At 46.0% G+C, this 19,570-nt stretch overlaps 1 non-coding gene across 1 annotated transcript; it reads right to left on the bottom strand.

Annotated features, from left to right (window-relative positions):
- Positions 1-9,931: 9,931 nt before the first annotated feature.
- On the bottom strand, positions 9,932-10,039 carry LOC147722255 (U6 spliceosomal RNA). The gene has a single exon (XR_015295352.1). It is a non-coding gene; the product is annotated as a U6 spliceosomal RNA (small nuclear RNA).
- Between the last annotated feature and the right edge of the window lie 9,531 nt (positions 10,040-19,570).

Genomic DNA, 19,570 nt, shown 5'->3' with positions numbered 1-19,570 from the left:
ATTATGTCTGTTGTTCTGTAAACTGTTGCATGTGTTGATAAGTAGCTATATGAGTAAATATATGGGTTATTGATTGGTTGCCCAAGTATTTGTATGGGAGACTGAGTGTGTGTGTGGGTGGCTGGGAGGTGTATGACTCTGTGCATAGATGTGTGAGCAGTTGATTCACTAGATGTATGGTTTCAAAAGTGCATGTGGAAACAGCTGTATGGGTGGTTGACTGTGTGCATGAGTGTATTGGTGAGTGAATGGATATCTCAGTGCTACATGTCAAAGTAAGTACATATGTAAAACACAGTACATGTGAGAGTTGACATATATAAATAACTGTGCATAAGAGCCAGTGAATGTGTGAGTGGGTGTATGGATCATTGTGAACTTGTATCAGGGATTGTATAAGAGAGTAAATATGTGTTAGTATATGTTTGAATAAGTAAAGTTTGTATAACTGTATAGTTGAGGAAATGGAGGTGTGATTGATTCTTTGCATGGTGTGAGTAACTCCGTGGATGAGTGGCAGTCTGTGAGTGTCTGTTTACACTGATTGTATCTAAGGTTATATTAGAGTCTGAAGAGGTTCATCGTATTATCACATGAATGATATCATCAGTGATGTGATCAGTAATGTCTAATGAGATGTCATCAGTGATGTCATCAGTGATGTCATTTGAGATGTCATCAGTGATGTCATTTGAGATGTCATCAGTGATGTCATCAGTGATGTCACTGACCATGTCATGAATGATGTAATGTGTGACATCATCAGCAGTGGATTGCGGGTGCGCGATATATAGTTAGTGCAACTAACTATATATGAAATTTCAATGGTTTTGTGTGAGTAAAATATGGTTTTGTAAATGCTTATTCCTAACTATATATGGTCTATAACCTATGGTTTTTTCAGTGAATATATATATATATATATGTAAATATATATATATATTTCCACAGAATTCTTTTAACAGAAGGATTTGCGCTCGCGGTTGGAGGGATGTTTTTCTCATTCTGATTGAGTTGGTCAATGAATAACTTGGCTTTGTCTTCTGTATCAGTCCAGATTATAAAAAGATCATCTATATACCGGAGCCAAAGTTAAACTTTGGTACATTACATTACAATATGGCCGCCAAGCTGAAAACTTTGTAAACATGACCAGTCCATTTTTCATTTTGTTGCAACTATGTAAATACTTCCTTATTATGCCGACCCAGTAGTGTGATCAAGTCAGGCAACTGACGAAACGTGCCACAGCTAATAAACACTTTGAGGTATCCAAGTTCGAGTGCAAGTCCTTCTGTGAGAAGAATTCTGTGGAAATATAAACCCCCGGAGACCTGCTTGGTTCAAACTTGCCACTTGTCAACAGGAAACAGACTCCAGTAGCAAGGTCACTTGTGGATTATGTTTTGGAGGATTCTAATGGCCGGCCGCAGCTCTACGCAACGAGAGGAAATATACTAAACTACCCGCTGAATCGGGAAAAGATTTCCGAAGAAACACAAAAGGTAAGTGTCTCTTTTTCCCACAAGGGGAGCGAAGGGCGGGTTAAGGGAGGGCAGCGTATGGGAACAGACCTATCCCTCTCCGGCACCCCCATAAACGCTTTAGGAGACACGACTTTTGTGCACCCCAAATGTTCAAATAGGTACTAGTGTGAAGCTTAAATGTATTTTACAACTGTCTGAAAATACCTAATCTGAACATTTGATACCAATCAATACAAGAATCCTCGGGAAGGTGGAAATGAGGAGACCGGAAATCAAACAATCCCGCACAGCGAACAGTGAAAACCACCAACGATAGTAAAAGCGGCAACAAGAACCTTCGATTCGGAAGGGGAGTGATACCATTAACAGCTACGAAGTAGTGCACAATTCCGTAAGGGATACAACCAAAAATAAACACAAGCCAGATACACCGGCACAGAAACTTGTGACGCCTTGACCCACAGACAATTGAATTATCATGAACACAGAAGCAGAACACTGAGCAGCTGCAGCCACGCTGCTCTCACGAACACCAGGTATGGGAGGCAATGTAGCTAGACCAGTGGCACATGCTGATAAGTCATTAAATGCTAAACTTAAATGGTTGGAAATATTGAAAAAAAGTGAAACGTCATAATGGTGGGAAGCAATTTTGCTTCAGGATTATGTGGACAAAGCAATGGTACCACGAGGACTACGTATCTACGTCATGCCCTCATATGAATCCAAAAACCCCTGTATGTTACAAGACTGGCAAGAAAACTCTGCCAACAGGTCAAGAACCATGTTGAACATTCTCAGAAAAAAAGCTGAAATCAATGCATTAGAAGAAGAGTTAACCAAGAGTACTGATCAAGAAACAATTACCAAATGTATGACAACAATGAAAGTAAAATTGCAACAACATGAAGAAGATATCAAAATTCATAAACAGAGAAAGCTCCAAAGAGACTGTGTGGGTTACGAATCAGGTCAGATTCTAACATATAGCCGAAAATACGACCACTTATATGATAACCTTCCTCAAACCAATACTACAACACAAGCCGGTACCACTGCTAATGAAGACCAGTCCATTGAACTCAGCGGAGATGAAACAGGTGTATCCACCTCAACAGTCAGCTCAAGATCAGACAGAGCAGTACCAACAAAGGCAGTGAACTTTTTAGACGAGTTCAGGGTCCTAAGAAGAGGACGACAAATACCGAGAGCGACAACACAATCAACCCCACAGAGAGATAAAACCCCTCGAGGCAGAGGCCGCGGAAGAGGAAGAGGGAGGGGAGGAGCAAACAGAGAAGAAAAAGACGAAAACAAAGGGAATCAAAAAACAAAGTCACAGGAGCCCATGGGAAACAAAACATGAGGCCCCAAAAGCAAGAAGTAATGGATCAGGACATGGTAAATAAAACAATTGTTAACCTAACTAACAAAGAACTAACTTTCTGCGAAAAATGTACCCTTTGTTTAGGTCTTACATTTTGTCCAACTGAAGTATTCAACTATGCAGATATGCGCATTGATCTTCATAAATTTGTTAGGAAATGCAAACTAAAGAAATGGCACACCTTGTACAAACAAAACCAACCCGACGACCGACTGTCAGAAAATCACAATACATGTCCCTTTTCTAATTTGAATATTGCCAATGTGGAGACACTAAGAGACATATAATATTTGGCCATAGAACCTGAATCCAATGAAACTGATGAAAATGAGGAATGGGACCCTGGCATTCCCACAGACTCTACAAAATCGACTAAATTCAAACTAAAATCTGTTTCCTTCCCCAATCTTCCCCACGACAACATAGATAGTTTCCAAGAGGTGGTAACTTAGTCCCTATTAAAACTCAAACACCAAACCAACAACAAGAAAAGCCTCCAGTACAACCTGTCCAGCAGCCAAAGAGAGTTTCTAAAAAATCTAGCTAACAATGTGAGTATTATAATCCGCCCGCAGATAAAGGCGGTAGCATCGTTCCGTGGGACAGAAAAATGTACATATTGTTTCCTCTATAGGAAGTACATTTGAATATGTATCTAAGTATGTGGACCATTTTCTTCAAGATTTTGTTACCATGTTACCATCGCATGTTAAAGACAGCAAAGATTTTTTAACCAAATTGAAAGAAATCAAATGGGAAAAAACAGACCTAATGATAACCATGGATGTAAATTCCCTGTATACGATCATTGATCATATGCAGGGAATTGAAGCCTGTCACCATTTCTTGAAGAATAGACCCATCAAATATCTACAGTATACTATATATATATATATCCATCGTTCGTGCAAGCAGCCGCCGCACCTCGCTATGGCCCCTCCTCTTAGTAACAGCAGTCCGTACAGGGCAGCGAGCCCAATTATTCCAGATCAGTCACACTTTCATCCTCTTAGTTAAAAGGACAGTATGAAGTACGGACTCCAGCCTGCGTATTTTGCAAAGTTTCATTTAATCAGCATAAGTGGCAGCAAAACATAGTCACTCCGACGCGTTTCGGGGCTCCTCCCATTGGTCACGAGTCAGTGAAAGGTAATTGGTGCAAACAAAATATAGTAAAGGTCACATGGTTTCGGACTTGAAGAAGCATAAACAAAATACTATCGCGCTGACTAACGCGAACTAAATTTCAAAAAGGTACGTCATAATTGCATTTCAAATTTAAAACATGGGAATTACATATATTCTTTACATCAACCACATCATAGCAGTGTAAACCGTAAATTACTTAATAAGCAATAAGCAATACTCATCGGTCCCACATTAAAGCCAATTACGGCCACAAAAATAAATGACGGACTCAAGGTTTCTTGCAAGTCGGTACGATAGGAAGTTCTCGGTACCTATTTTAGCTTTCACATGTGATCTAATGCCCAAGTGGGCAATCAATTGCAAATCATGGATTCTTAGAGCGGGAATTAATATTACTAATCATATCCATGTGGACAAATTTCATATTCAGCATGACTTGTTCATATACAAATACGGCTCTGTTCTTGTTCAATAGGGCACTTCGATTTGCAATGCCCTACAGTGCATATAGGTGAAGCAACTTAATTCATGCCCCTGTGGGCAAACGCTCTAGTTAATAACATCGTTTCTGCTGAAACTAAACCAACTCAATGAATCACATGAGTGACAAGTATCGCACCAAATGTATATATATATATATACATATATTACCAATTAATTTGGCCTAATGAGAAGACGCCACTTCATAGAGGGTTGAAATGCCTTTAATGTGAGGAAACTCAGTCAGGTAAGAGGGCACTTCACAATCCAAAGTTCAAATGCCCTGTGCTCTTGGTCACGGGCGAGAATGCAGGCAAAACAACGCCAAATGGCCTTCTGGAACTTGATGTTCCCTTCTTAGTATTCTCCTGGTGGGTGCCGTAGTATGCCCAAATTACATACAGTGTTCCCCCAGTGGGTTGCGTGAAGGTTGCCACTTCATTCCTGCTGTGCGTGCAACTTCGCTCACAATGGCCTATCTGTCCCAGCAGTGCTTCGATTCTTCAAAGCACCCGGTCCGCTTCACACGCGGCAGGGCGTCCTCGTGAACTAGGCCAGGCCGCAAAAACATCACCAATTCATTTGGCCTAATGAGAAGACGCCACTTCACAGAGGGTTGAAAGGCCTTTAATGTGAGGAAACTCAGTCAGGTAAGAGGGCACTTCACAATCCAAAGTTCAAATGCCCCACGTGTTTCGAGCACTCCTGTGCTCTTGTTCATGGGCGAGAATGCAGGCAAAACAACGGCAAGAAGAGGGAGCCATGATAAGCATCTCAAGTCCCGCCCATCTGGGCGTATGCCAAACGGCCTTCTGGAACTTGATGTTCCCTTCTTAATATTCTCCCGTTGGGTGCCGTAGTATGCCCAATTTACATACAGTGTTTCCCCAGTGGGTTGCGTGAAAGTTGCCACTTCATTCCTGCTGTGCGTGCAACTTCGCTCACAATGGCCCATCTGTCCCAGCAGTGCTTCGATTCTTCAAAGCACCCAGTCGGCTCCACATGCGGCAGGGCGTCCTCGCGACCTAGGCCAGGCCGCAAACACATCAGCAATTCATTTGGCCTAGTGAGAAGACGCCACTTCACAGAGGGTTGAAATGCCTTTAATGTGAGGAAACTCAGTCAGGTAAGAGGGCACTTCACAATCCAAAGTTCAACAGTAGGAAAAGTGTTGGATAGCGTAAGGGTAAAAAAAATTACTATTCCCTGTCCAGTGAGTGCAACAGTAGGGTATGTTTTGGATAGCGGAGGGGTAAACATCACTATTCTCACTCCGGAGAGTGCAACAGTTAGAAGAGTGTTGGATAGTGAAGAGATAAAAATTACGATTCCCACTCCACAGAGTGCAACAGTTGGGAAAGTGTTGGATAGTGCAGGGGTTAAAATTACTATTTCCACTCCAGTGAGTGCAACAGTAGGGAATATATTGGATAGCGGAGATGTACAAATTACCATTCCCACTCCAGAGAGTGCAACAATAGGGAAAGGGTTAGATAGCATAGGGGTAAAAGTTACTATTCCCTCTCCAGTGAGTGCAACAGTAGGGTATGTTTTGGATAGCGGAGGGGTAAACATCACTATTCTCACTCCGGAGAGTGCAACAGTTAGAAGAGTGTTGGATAGCGAAGGGGTAAAAATTACTATTCCCACTCCAGTGAGTGCAACAGTTGGGAAAGTGTTGGATAGTGCAGGAGTTAAAATTACTACTTCCACTCCAGTGAGTGCAACAGTAGGGAATATATTGAATAGTGGAGATGTACAAATTACCATTCCCACTCCAGAGAGTGCAACAATAGGGAAAGGGTTGGATAGCGTAGGGGAAAAAATTACTATTCTCATTCCAGTAAGTGCAAAGGTAGGGAATGTTTTGAATAGCTTAGGGGTACACATTACTATCCCCACTCCAGTGAGTGCAACAGTAGAAAATGTGTTGGATAGCGGAGATGTACAAAATACTATTCCCACTCCAGAGAGTGCAACAGTAGGGAAAGTGTTGGATAGCATAGGGGTAAAAATTACTGTTCTCAATCCAGTAAGTGCAACAGTAGGGAAAGTGTTAGATATTAGAGGGTTACAATGTACAAACTTTTCAATTAAATATTTCTTAAAAATAAGTAACCAATTATTAGTTAATTATTTATAAATGAATTATAAATACTAATAAATACATATTAATAATTACTTTTTTTAAATAATTACATTCCTTCCCAACCTATTCCCCTATAACCACACAACCCTCATAAAAAAACACAATTAATATAATTATAAATAAATCAATGAATACTTTCAGTAACCCATTTTGTTATTAATTATTAATAACATATTTATAAATAATAATAAATAAATAATATTAATGATTTTATTAACATTAAATTACTTCCCACCCTACACTCTATATGCCCACAACCCGCTCCTAAAAAAAAGAACAACGTTAATACAATTATCTATTATTTAATTAATATGAATTAATCAACAATTAATAATTAATTATAAATACAAATAAATAATTATTATAAATTACTTTATTATAATTAAATTACTTCCCACCCTATTCTCTTTAAACCTACAACCCGCTCCTAAAACAATTACACAATGTATATTTTATCTATTAATTAATCAATATTAATTAATAAACAATTAATAATAATTAATAATACATTCATTATAAATACTAATAAATAAACATTAATAATTACTTTATTATTATTTAATTACTTCCTACCCTATTCCCCTATAAACCCACAACCCGCTCCTAAATAAATTGCACAATTTATACAATTATCTATTAATTAATTAATATAAATTAATAACCAATTAATCATTACATATTAATAGAGTAATTATAAATACTAATAAATAAACATTCATAATTACTTTATTATTATTATTAAATTACTTACCACGCTATTCCCCTATAAACCCACAACCCGCTACAGAACTAAATTACGCAAACATGAATTTACATACCAACATTTACTGCCAAAAATTTAACACATACATTTAAAAAAAACTACACTTATACAAAAAAATTACCTCACATACTTTTACCACACATACTAAAATACAGAGCACTAATATAAACATCGATATTATTAGCAACAATATTTTTACAAACGATATTACTGTCTTCAATATTTAAAAAATGATATTTCTTACCTTACTGTTGATATTCTGTACCTCAATATTCTCGCTGTTAAATATGATATTTAAAACTCGAAATTATGGTGGGGCGAAATAAATTCTGTATTCTGTCTGTTCATCATATCAGTCAAAAGAATATCTGGGGAAAGTGGAAATGGTTGAGAGAAGAGAAAGAGAAGCAGAGACACCACTTATCTGAATGCCACCCAATCTTCCTGGAGAGTCTCAACCTGAGCTATGGAACCGAATACTCTTTTTAGCAAAAATACTATTTTTTAGCACAAAGGTCATAGTCAGCAAGATTGCAATTCAGTGATTTTACTGTGGTACACAATATGCTCCATATATTAAGCTGATAATGGTACAAAAGAACGGAAATGTCTTTATAAACACTTCATAGAATAAATTGGATTATAATATGTGTGGATATGCTCTATAAGTACCTTCAACAGATTTGAAATTAAATCTGTGATTTAAATCATCAGAAATCCGCGTATTCTGTTATCTGCAACATAATGCATATACATTTAGTATTACGTCTTTCACTACTAATCAAATGCAATTACTTCCATACTGCCAGTAATGCCCCGCTTACTTACCGGTAATCTTCATTACTCCGAGTATAGTCTTCCTCGCCACATGACTTACATAGTGAGCATCAGCTCCACGACAGAACCCTCCAAAGCAAAAAAAGCCTCCCACCCCCTCCCAACATGGCCGACCAGTCCCACCTGACCTCTATAAGAGGCGGACCGGCCCAACCAACAGCCTGAACTACCAAGCAAACAATGAAGCCGATAGCTAGACAGGGAGGGGGGGAGGGAACTCATGTGGCGAGGAAGACTATACTCGGAGTAATGAAGATTACCGGTAAGTAACCGGGGCATTACCTCCTCGTTAGTCTTCCTCGCCACATGACTAACATAGTGAGCAAATACCCAAGCCAACAAGGCTTCATTGACCACCATAAGAACAACACCACACGGTGATGCAGAGAAACCAACACAAGGTTGAATATAGAATAAATGAAAAGAAAACAGGGATCACAGGAAACCTGAAATCAAGACATAAAGGAAAAGTAGGCCATCCAGGAGCCGCAGCTCCTGCACTCAGAACGGCCCCAGCAAAGTCCACAGGGGCAGCACCCCCCAAGACAAAGCGATAGTGTTCCATGAACAAGAGGGGGACGACCACGTCGACGCCCGACAAAACTCCACAGTGGAGACACCCCTGCAGGGGGCCCAGGCCACAGAGACACTCCCTGTGGACCGACCCTGGCCCCCCCCGCCGGAAACACCGAACCCAGCGAAGCATAGGAAAGGAAGACAGCCTGTGTAAGCCAGCGACTCATGGCGGAAAGAGAGGGCATGTGGCCCGAATGAACCGGACCGAAAGTCACAAACAGGCAATCCCACCGGGAAAGGGAAGACGTGCGCCCAAGAGAAGCCAAAACAGCACGCCGGACAACCAGCACGGACAAGAGAGGAAACTTGTCGGCAGGGAAAAGGCGGTAACGCCACCACCCGAGCCCGGGTCACCAGGGAAGGAACCCCGGGAAGGACACGGGGGACATGCCGGAGGAACAACCTGTCCGGCAAAACCCGCAAGAAGGGAGGGGAGCGGAGGCACGACCCCCGCACGCCCATCCGCCCAGCAGATACCACAGCCACCAGGAAAAAACCACCTAATAGGTGAGGAACCGCAAAGCCACCGAGGCCAGGGGCTCAAAGGGCGGGCCCTGAAGAGCTCGTAGAACGAGAGAGAGATCCCAAGGGGGAGACAGGCCGAGCGGCCGAGGGCGACGGAGAAAACAACTCCGGAGCCAAGCAAGCCACCAGGGAAACCAGCCCGTCGAACACCGGACTGCGGAAGGCCCACAAGGCAGCCCACCGGGCCCACAGGGAAGAAGGGGCCACCCCAAGGAAAACCCCTCAGCCAGGAAATCCAAGACCCGCAAGGGGTCCACGGAGGCGGGGCCAGCACCAAGCCGACCGCACCAACGCGAGAAGGAAGCCCAGTGCCGGGCACAGGAAGAGAAAGTGGAAGACCTGCGGGAGCCCAGCAGCAAAACCACAACCCCAGAAGAACAACCCCGAGCAAGCAGCGTCATCCGCTCAAGAAACAGGCCTGCAGATGGAGTCAGGCCAGCAGAAAGAGCCGGCTCAACACCGACTCCGGGAGCGGGGGACCCAACCACGGAACGGGAAGATCCGGGATCGGCCAGTAGGCCTGAACCGCCAGCTCGCAAAAGGAGAGGGTACCAGGGGCGGCGGACCCCGCCGGGAACCATAATATGGAACGCTTCACGAATTTGCGTGTCATCCTCGCGCAGGGGCCATGCTAATCTTCACTGTATCGTCCCAAATTTCAGTATAGGTGCTGCCGAAGCGAGCACCCAGGAGCACCCCGGCCCTGCCCAAGCAAATCCAGCAGAGGACCCGTGGTACCAGTGGGAACGGGGGAAACGCGTACAGCAGACCGAAAAGGTCAAGCGAAAGACAGGGCCACCACAAGGACCAGGGAGGAGAGAGTAGAACCCGGGCAGGAGGGCTGAGTCCCCCTCCGTGAACAGAGCCACCGGAGGCAGACCGAGTCGAGGCCCCAGGCGCCGAAACACCACCGGGGTCAGGGCGAGACAAGGCAACGAAGGATAGATCCGACACAGTCGATCCGCCTCCACATAGTCGGACCCCGGGGGAAAGACCGCCCGAAGGGACAGGACCGGCGACACCTACACCACCAGGTCGCAAGACACGGGGACCATGAAGCACAGGTGCAAAAGACGGCAGGCCAGGAGGATTGCCAGCAACACCCGAAGCACGAGGAGCTGCGCGACTGCCGGAGATCCCAATGACCCCCAAACGACCCGGTGCCAAAGGACGCCCCCCCTGAATGAACCAGAGGGAAGCACCGGGATCAGGCACACGACCCCCGAAGGAGGACAAGCCCGAGCCGGGAACTGAAGGGATCACCGCACCAAGAGCAGGGAGCCTATGGAGGGGAGACACCGCCTGACGTGAAGCCTCACCCATGAAAAAGACGAGGCCGAGATGCATCACACGTCCAGACCTGGAACACCAAGACCCCCACCCGGTGAAGAAGAACCACCAGGCGGGGCAGGAGAACAGTCCACACCCTCGGGCCAGAACAAGCCCAACGGAAGAACCCGTCTGAACCGGACAGACCATCCGGCCACTCAGTCCAACCACCCGGACACGGAAGGAAGGAGACCAGAAAAAGCAGAAACGCTGTCGAGAGACCACTCGACCAAAAAAACGTGGAATGGAGGGATACAACCACACCCAAACCCCCACTGGTCGAAAACATCCCAGAAACTACCAGAGTAGACAAAGGGAGGGGAAGATGCCCGAACCCCCTCAGAAGGTGGGACCCCGTGGAAGGCCCGCATCACAAGCAAGACCGAACCCTGGCCAGCAAGTCCGAAGAGACCAAGAACCGTGACAGACACGCCCCATGCCGGGACGAAACGGCGGCGACAGCCCCCCCCACAGGAAACCCCCCAGAGGGAGACGGCCGAAAGCCAGGAACCAGGGGCGGAAAGGGAGCGGCAGCACCAGGACAGGCCGGGAGCAGCCTAAGAACGGGGTGCCCCGGCCGCGACCCATCCCACGAAAGGGCGAGACGCCCCAACCCAGAGGAGGACAAGGAGAAACCAAGCAGGCCGCGCCAGGGAAGCGGGCCCCCTACGAATGAAAAGGGAGACAGCAAGCCTCGGCCACCCACAGAAAAACTCTGAAACCAACAGAGCACAGCACCCCGGCCGCCACCGACGATCCGGTTGCCGCCAGACCAGGCGCCGGAGCCAGCCTCGCGGCACCACAGCGGCCGTAGCCGTCAGAAAGCACTCCAAGCGCGTATAGCAGCCGCCCCCACGCGCTCGACCCCGGGACAGAGGGGAGGCGCCACGAACGCACTTTGTGAAGACAGACTCCCCACCAGAGAGTACACAACAGAAACCATATCCCCCAACGCCCAACACAACGGACGCAAGCAGAGGAATGGAGTCCGGAGTCCTGCGGAGAAAAAAAAGCCCCAAGAGAACCATGGGCCCAACCACCGCCGCCGGAGGAGGGAAGTGCAAGCCAACCCAGCCAAGCGAGAAAACACACCATCCACCCCCCCCACAACCTCCGACGGAGCTGGGCCATCGAGAGGGAGTCGAGGCGAGGAGGGGGCAGGGCAACCCGCCGTGCAAGGTCCAGCAGGGACAGCGCAGTAAAAAAAGGAAACCCCGTGAAGGAAGAGGGGCCAGAACCCACGCCTCCCCGAGGAGACCCGACGGCTCAGCAGCACAGAAGAGCAAAACACACTCGAGTCCGGCGCCCTAGAACCTCGCCATCCTGACGGGTCAGGGCGAGCCTAGTGCCGAATACACAGCACCGAAGCATCAGTTCCGAGGGAGTATGAACCCAAGACCTGCCGAGGCGGGGATACGAACCCAGGACTCGGGGCAGATCACTGCATCAGGGTCCGGTGCGGTAACCCTCGGGCCACCTGGCTGCCGGAAAGGAATGCCAGAAGCGGGAACAGACATTCCGCGCACCAACTGACACCCAACAACATCATATTCCCCAGGATGAAATACCCAATTCAGGCGTAAGGAGAGATTCCATGAAAATAAACGCCCTCACCGAGGATCGAACACAGGACCCACAGATCACGAGCCAGACGCGCCGTCCACAGCCCCATTAAGGCAGTCCAGACAGCTGTGCCAGCAGGGGAACCATGCCGAGCATGGCCGACGAAGGCATTCACAGGCCGTACCTGCCCGAAACCAAACCCCGCCCACAAGAGGCGGGCGTCAGCCGGAGCCAACCCCAGCGCGGCAACCAGCCGCAGGTCGTTGGGACGGGAAAAATTTTGTTTTGAATGCCGGCGCCACGGCCCCGAGACCCCGGCCGGCAGGAGTGGAGCACCCGGACCCGGTCAGCAGAGCCCCCGAGGACCCGCCGACAAGTGAGGTAGGACCGAGCCTGCCCCCGCCGCCTTGCCGCCAGTAAGTGCCGTCAACATTCCGAGGCACACCACCTCGGCCAGGCACCGCGCAAGCCATTGCAGAAGCGCCGTGGTGAAAAAAAAACCACGTGCAATCCGTTGCCCCAGGCCAGGCTCCAGCACGCGAGAGCACGTAAAGCCAGCGCCCATGCCAATAACGCACGGTGCATGAAGAAAGTGCACAATGGAGTAGCAGTCCATCGCCATAACCAATATACAGGCAGAAACATCGTGAAAGCCGAGCCAAAGCCCGGCATGAGGCACGAACCACCAGCGGCACATACACTTCCGCAGCAGACCATGAAGTGCTAGCCCAACGCAGCCTAAAAATAGGGGAGCTGTGACTGAGCCCAGGATTACATGATTCCCAATGAGCCTTACAGCCCCACGATGGGTGAAACATTCACATGGCTGCCACACATCAGAGTCATGCATTGCAAACGCATAGGCGCCTAAAAGCAAACGGGGGCCCATATAGGAGAACCCCCAGCGTTGGCCCCAAAAGCCCACCTAGTGGCAAGGGCCCTTCAGTAACGACCTGGGGAGAACACGGGAATGTACCAACACCCCACATCCCCGGCCGCCCCCCCCTGTAAACCCCTGGCACGCTAGAGCAGCACCTAACCGGCCCCACAGGACCGGGGGAAGGAAGAGGGGGGGGATTATAAGGCATAAGGCATCAGGGACCGCTAAAGCAGGATCCTCAACCCTAAAACCCATGGGCCAGCTCACGCCGGCCCATCTTACCTGTACAGCGCCTCTGGAGAGAATCGCGCAGAACAAAAAAAACAGGCTGTTGGTTGGGCCGGTCCGCCTCTTATAGAGGTCAGGTGGGACTGGTCGGCCATGTTGGGAGGGGGTGGGAGGCTTTTTTTGCTTTGGAGGGTTCTGTCGTGGAGCTGATGCTCACTATGTAAGTCATGTGGCGAGGAAGACTAACGAGGAGGTAATGCCTCATTACCACATATACGTCCTGCAAAGTAACAAAGTCTGTGCAATAGAATTTTGTGGGTTCGAAATGTTTGCAGTACTGAGTTTGTAGAATTCAAGATGACTCCAGTATAGCATTCATAGAACAGATGGCTTCAGGATATAGCTCATAGCACAACACCAGACAACTTCATTATAATTAGAAGCCTGCGTAGGGTTTGGAAGGGAGCAGGACAATGGCGAGCAAACAGATAAAAGGTGACTGGGAGGTAGTCGATTTAGACACAGTTGTTTAACGGTGCAGCCAGTGTAGCGGAAGACCCTAAACCTCTGAGTTGGGGGCAAGAGTCCTTAACACTGGAATATGTACAAAAGATCCTGGGCACACGTTCAGGAATAAACAGTATTGATACAGCGAAATTACAGAAAACAAGTTGACACCGGTGGTACAGAAAACAGCTTGTTTATATAGATGGTTTTCTTCAGAATGAATATACAACGCCAGCCGACACGTGTTTCGTCAACAGGGCAATACCTTTGACTCTTCAGGGCTGTAGTGGCGTGAAAAATCGGATCTAATTACTGGTGATAATTCCGACCCAGTCAATGGATTGAAGACAGCCGCGGGTAGGGCTAGAAAGAATAAGATATTGAACACGGGCGGGTACGCTTGTGTTTGGCCAGGACCTTTAGGTTCCCGGTTCTGGCAGTGCTCTGCTCGCCTCCTGCCAGATCCGATTTTTCACGCCACTACAGCATCAGCAGCAGCTCTGCACCCTGTCACTCCCGACTGACCCCAGCTCCTTGAAACCCTTAGGTGTGAGTAGTTTGAGCTTTACAAATACCGAATATTCACCTGTAACCTTCTCTCATCCCTACCCCTGACATCACCATTTAGATAACTGTTCACATAACATATAATACCAACGATCATTGAATACAGAACTTAAAAAATGCCTTTGCCAGCAATATCTCTCTAGTTTTGCAGTATTTGATCTACACCTTACTCTTGGTCTTTTTTCTATGGTGCCAAGAATAGCATGACATTCGAATACTGATAGTTTTCCAGCCATCGAACAAGAGCTTTTCTATTTTCTAAACGGGCACCTCGCCAACTCTGGTAGAACAATCCTATACTATTGGGGGCAGATTTATGATAGCTGGCGCAGTTATTTTGCGCCGCTGCTCCGCCACCCATGGTGCGCCGCATTTACAATGCGGCGCACCAGGGGGTAAAAACGACACAGATGCGTGACGCATCTGTGCCGTAAAGGTGGCACATTGCTGGAGTTGCGTCGCAAGCGCGACGCAGCTCCAGCAAGGCTCGGGGGTGCCCTATCTTTACAATGCTGCGTCAAGACCTACGCCTGCTTCAAGCAGGCATAGGGTTTTGACGCAGCATTGGCCTGAAAGTGACTGAGTGCAATCTTATAGATTTCACTCAGCCACTTTTGCGAGGCGCACCTGCCCCGGAACGCCCACCTGCGCCAGAACGCCCACAAGTGGCGCAGGGCTTTACAACGTGACGCATCTGCCTAGATGCGTCACGTTGTAAATGGGTCGTAGGGATGCGCCACGTTTACGCCGCAGTTGCGTGACGCAAACGTGGCGCATTCCCAACATAAATCTGCCCCTTGGTATTTTGAAACCTCTCTCCTTCCATTTATATAATCTGCATGTTTAATTAATTTAGATATATATATTTATTCATTTTATAGAGATATATTTAGTCATTTTATAGAGGAAGTAACGAAAACCTTTGGGCACCTTATTCAATTAAGACCACAACGAAAAAACATATTTTGTAAATAACGCCTTGCATCTCAGAAAATCTTTTTCTCTGCCTTCCCTGGCATCAGAGTACAATCATTACAAATGAATTATTAAAGAGGTTCTATAAATAGTCACGCACAAGGCTGCCTGCGAGGAGAAAGCATTTAAGCACAGCAAGAGACAACGCTTGGATTGCACACTTTCACTGGAATGACCTCCCGTTTCATTTTATTTCTTGTTTTCGTCAAGGTTTATTCTGATTTTACACCGACAAGAACATAACACAGGTATGCAATGTTTTCTTTCTCCTCACGCGGTTTCTTTCCTACATAGTTGTACACAGGGACATTGAATAGATCCCTGTTCAATACTATAATAAAAAGGATATCAGAATTAAAAAGAATAATAACTCCATGTCTTAAGACTTCTGCGTCAGTACCAATTTTTTTTTTTTATATAAAAGAATCGTGGTTATTCAGAAAGGCATTTTGAAGGATTCAAAGCGTTTGTCAATTGACTAAAAAACAATTCAAAATTTTAATAAAATGAGAGTATTCATAGAATATTGATATAGAATTAGTGACATTGCTTTTACTACTAGGGCGTTGGACATTTCAGGCGACTCACAAAGGCATAAAAGAAGAGTTTTTACAAGAGTACTCTTGTTGTACTAGTTACCATATCCAAATATGTTTTTATTAATCAGCCAAAAGAGGCCAAGTGAAAACTGACATTAAAGAGTGTGTAGATTAGTACTACATGACTACTACTACGTCATGTACTCATAATTACCTTTGCATTATCTCAAAATCTTTTCTTCAGTCAAATTCCGGAAGAATAGGAACAACAAGCAATATAACCATTTTGAGCCACAACAGAATTTATACGTGTGGAAACTGGTGTCGAAATTTCAAGGCCAAATCGATAAATCGAGCTACCAGTAAATAATTTTATGTGACAGTAGCAATAACGGCGAGTTCTGAGATGAATCCACTTGATCTAATATAACATCTTGTGGTTTATCAACATCATAATGTTACAGCAGACAGAAGGCCATATGTATCAAGCCTTTTTTGATTCGCAAAGGCCGAAATTCGCCGAATTTCGGCCTTTGCGAATCGCAAAAGGCTTTTTTGCATAAAATGATATGTATCAAACTATCGCATCTTAAGGAATCGCAAATACTTGCAATTCGTTATTTTGCTATAGCATTTAAGGAATCGCAAATTTGCGATTCCTTAAATGCTATGTAAGAAGCATTTTAGACTTGTGATTTCAGGTTTAGAAATCGCAAATTACCACCAACTACAAGTTGGTGGTAATTTGCGATTTCTTGTAAATATGCACAATTGTGCATTTGTGAGGGTGGCATATGACGCACATACATGCCCATTGGGCATGTATGTGCGCCATTTGCACACACATGTAATTTACAGGGGTGCAGCAGTGTGTCCTTGAGACACCCCTGCACCCTTGCAATAATTCTCAAATTGCGATTATCAAATTTCGAATTCACAATTTGAGAATTATTTTGAAATCATTCCTATGGGCCTCCTGGCCCATAGGAATGCATTGGAAATTATTCCTTAATTGCGAATTTGCAAATTGCGAATTCTCAATTAAGGAAGATTAAGGAATCGCTACAAAAAAGCGAATTTCTTCATACAGACCGTCTTACGATTCCTAAATAGCGATTCCTTAAAAATCGCTATTTAGGAATCGCAAAACGGTACTATGAAACATATGGCCCATAGTCTCCTAACAAAAACCTTGGCAATATTTTTGTTTCTAGAAACTCTTACTATGATAATATAGGAATACGTGCAGTGTGTTATAGGCGGGCAGATTTACAAGCCCCTTGCGCCACCGGTGCATCGCTTTTTGAGAAACATTGGTGGGGTTTTTTTGCATTGTATTTACAAAGTGACATATCTAGGGAGGTGGGTAACAGAAAACAGCACTAAGTCGGAATGGAACGGTGCGAGAACCTGCTCCATTTTTCAGTTCACACCACAGAACCGTGATTTCCCCAACACATATGGCCGGGATGCCTGTCACCCCCTCCCAACACAATCCCCAAGGATGGGAAGACGGACGCAGTTCTGAACTTTTGGAAGGCGGGAGGGAGTTACCCTCCCCGCCGTATTTATTAAAATATGAAACAAAATTAAAACATTAAAATAACAGTTTCATATCATGTACAATTTTTCATTTATGACATTACGATGCAGACACGTTTATTGGCTAACCTTAACAAATCTCTAATACAAAGGTTCTCCTAGCCGAGTCTAAACATTCTGCAAATGCATACTTTCTAAATAAAAATTGTACATCCTAACCTTACGGGCCAACGGCAAGGTCGTAACCGGTGTCAGATCCCTACTACCAGAACTCCCCCCTCACGGTGTGAGGGGCGGGCGCACAGAGGACTGTACCTCTGTGCCAACTTCCAATTTCCCTTGTCTTAGCGGGGGCCCCTTATTTAACTCGACGCCATCTTAATGGTCGTCCGAGGACTCGTGTGAGGTGTCTAGAAGGTAGCGTGGACCCCCCTCCCACCCCACACTGTTTATCACATCCGCCGTCGCGGATATCCTGGCCCCGGGAAATTCGTAGGAGGGGCATCTAGCCGCCTCCTCCCCTGGGAGGGGCCTATGACCGCCTTCCCTTAGGCGACCCCATACTTAGTGGGTGCCGCCTCCCCGTGTGAGGGGCCAATGGCCGCCTCCTCCCTGGCGCTCCCATCCATAATGTGTGGCGCCCCCCCTCTAGGGACCTTGAAATTACTGCTCACCGATCATGACCTTACCGCCCGACCAAAAATAAATACGACGTTTTATATACCTATTGAAGAAAGAAAATAAACTTTACATTGCAATATTTATCCTCTTATCTAAACATTCAACACATCTTTCAATTAGACTGTGATACTCCGCTCCACTGGGGAAGAAAGTGTTATGAAGCAAATTATTTTATTGCAGTACAAACATTGACATCTTCATTAACCACTAAACCAGGAGAGAAAAGATATTATCAAAGCAAATCAATTTTATTGCAGTACTAACGTTGCCATAAGGGGCTGGTGGGTGGGTCAAAAATTGCTCCTTGTTCCGTCGAGGGCTCACGTGCAACGAGAGGGTGCAGCTTCCAAGCACAGGAACAAGAGGATGCTTCTTTGGATTGTTGCTCCTTTTATTCCTCTTCGGGAGGGCGTGTACCCTCTTCTGGTACGCCTACGGGGCGTGGCCAACGGTGTAGGTGTCTAGGACAACCCTTCTTGGGCGGGAAAAAGGCGCGCCCCGGCTACGCCGCTTCGGGCATACCAGCCGAGACACGCCCCCGCCCAAAATGGTTTCCCGGGGGGATCCGGGCCCCCTACCATACGTTCGGGGGGACCGAGTGGTCGCCCCTTTCCATAACATCAGTAGATGGCGAATAAGAAGGGCTTCTATGGCCTTGCTGGATTCCCACATGTTCTTGGTGCAATGGACTGCATGCATGTACAACTGGTACCTCCTTCCCATCTTTACCGTAACAGGCAGCACACACACTTGATCACTGTCCAGGCCATTGGGGATCATCGGGGACTCTTCACCAATGTACTGGCCAAATATTCAGGGAATGTGCATGATTCATATCCATTCCTAAACAGCATCATCAACAAACGTTTTCAAAATGGGCAATGGGCAATGTGGCAATGGGCTACTTGTAGGTAAGCAACACTCCATTTACACACATGCCAATACTTAGTAACAATAGCTGGCCATCTGGCACATCTCAGGGCCTCATTTTATAATTACGCAATAAATGATTGTGAAAAGGCTGACCCACATCTACAGTATAAGTACATAACATACAGTCAAATGGTGCATACACCATTGGCAGCATAACAGAAGGTATATTGGGTGTGCCATGGTTCTATGTGTCCTCTAAGTTTGCCCTCAGGTTACATTCTGAATATAGAGTTAGGCGGAGATGCATGTAACTCACCTTATGAAATGCTGAATACACATGTGCCCATAAGGCAAAGGTACTGTCTGAAGGTGACTTATACACTATTGAATGGTGTTTGTGAACATATGCAAATGATAAAAAAAATCTTGGCCCTATGCCTGCACAGTACAACAGGCCCAAGAACAGAGTACCAGCAGCTAACATAATGTGCACGAGCATTGCACCACCTCAGAGATCTGGCACTGTCAGTGTG

This window comes from Lissotriton vulgaris, chromosome 4_1, assembly GCF_964263255.1.
Source record: "Lissotriton vulgaris chromosome 4_1, aLisVul1.2, whole genome shotgun sequence".
NCBI lineage: Eukaryota > Metazoa > Chordata > Amphibia > Caudata > Salamandridae > Lissotriton > Lissotriton vulgaris.
Note: the sequence above shows the minus strand (reverse complement) of the source record. Positions and strands in the feature narration are given on the sequence as shown.